We start from the raw sequence: 1,677 nt of genomic DNA, 5'->3' as shown, positions 1-1,677 counted from the left end.
CCCTGGGAGAAGGTATTTTCTGGCAGCCTTGCACACCCTATAATCACTCAACCCATCTCATTCCAGGTAACAGCACTGGAAAGCACAACCTACTTTGCATTCATAATGACACTCAGTTCCTTGTAACTATAACTGAGTTTCCTTCAGCTCCACATTGCACAAGTGAAGTTTATTTTTCTGCTGAAAGAACAGCTAAAATTTGAAGGTGCTAATTGTGTGGCCACAAATGAAACCTAAATAAAGCAGAATGATGCTAGATTGAAAGTTTCTCTGGGCCAACCATAACCCCCCCAGCAACATGCCCTACCATTTGTTACCTTTGAGATGCTATCTTCAAAGCTCATTTGGCATCATTTAAATGCTTGCATTACTAAGCATGCTACTTAGGAAACAAAGCTCAGCTGGAATCAACTTTAGCTGGTTTAGTGCTGCTAAACCCTAACAACTATGAAATCTCTCCCCTGCAGGTCAGCAAACTCCTGTGCTGTCATGGTACATGAGTTCAACATATCCAACCCTATTTTTAAACAGCAGGAAAAACTGATTTTATAGCAGTTGATACACATAGATCATGGCCTTGAAGCTTCACAACAATTGCTCAGCCACAGTCCCTCCAAATTTCACCTCAATAAATAATCTCCAGCAGACCCTTTTGTGCCTTGTAGTGGAACCCTACAGCTACACTGATCCCCATTTGGCTCCATCTCATTCCAGTGTCAACAGAAAAAGCAAAAGGTACTTTTTATCAGCCACCTACTGTCAACAAGCAAGAAATGTCCAGGCCTGAAACTATCTTGAAAATAAAAATATTGGAAGTGTTTGCATTTTTTATTTTTCCAACCTATGAACACTTCAGTCACTCAGCACCCCTGTTCTGTCCCACTGCTCCAGCCCTACATAGTCTCCATACTTCTCCAGCCATCACTCTTGTAAAACAGAAAACTTTTTTTGGCTGTGCAGCTTAGAAACTACAGGAAAAACCACATTGTTCTGTACAAGCCTCTTAAGCAGAAAATCCTGTGCAGTTCATTTGCCAGATCTGAAGCCTGGGCAGACTTCTTGGCTACCCAGGACCAGCTGGTACTTACACACATTGCTGCCTACACTGATGCAATAATTTTGGTTGCTGGCTTTCTTTAAACCATCAGTTTGCTTTACATGCTCAGAAGTTAATCCAATATTCTTTCAGAAGTAGCACTAATGCTTCGAAGTGTCGATGATCAATGTGTCCTGCAATTCACATTAATTCTCGCAGCTAGCTGCGTTCTTCATCGACGCACGAGCCGAGTGATCCACCGCTAAGAAGCAAATTCGCAGATGACACCAAGCTGGGAGGAAGTGTGGACCAACTCGAAGGCAGGAGGGCTCTGCAGAGGGACCTGGACAGACTAGAGAGCTGGGCCGATTCCAATGGGATGAGGTTCAACAAGGCCAAGTGCCGGGTCCTGCACTTTGGCCACAACAACCCCATGGGGAGCTCCAGGCTGGGCACAGAGTGGCTGGAGAGCAGCCAGGCAGAAAGGGACCTGGGAGTCTGCATCGACAAGAAACTGAACATGAGCCAGCAGTGTGCCCAGGTGGCCAAGAAGGCCAATGGCATCCTGGCCTGTATCAGAAACAGCGTCACCAGCAGGTCCAGGGAGGTGATTCTGCCCCTGTACTCAGCGCTGGTGAGGC

The 1,677-nt window shown here is 45.9% G+C and overlaps 1 pseudogene; it reads right to left on the bottom strand.

The window, feature by feature from the left end:
* Window positions 1-1,175: 1,175 nt before the first annotated feature.
* Window positions 1,176-1,307, bottom strand: LOC115599628 (annotated as a pseudogene).
* Window positions 1,308-1,677: the final 370 nt, after the last annotated feature.

This window comes from Calypte anna, chromosome 24 (genome assembly GCF_003957555.1).
Source record: "Calypte anna isolate BGI_N300 chromosome 24, bCalAnn1_v1.p, whole genome shotgun sequence".
Classification (NCBI taxonomy): Eukaryota; Metazoa; Chordata; class Aves; order Apodiformes; family Trochilidae; genus Calypte; species Calypte anna.
This window is presented reverse-complemented; position numbering and strand designations above follow the sequence as displayed.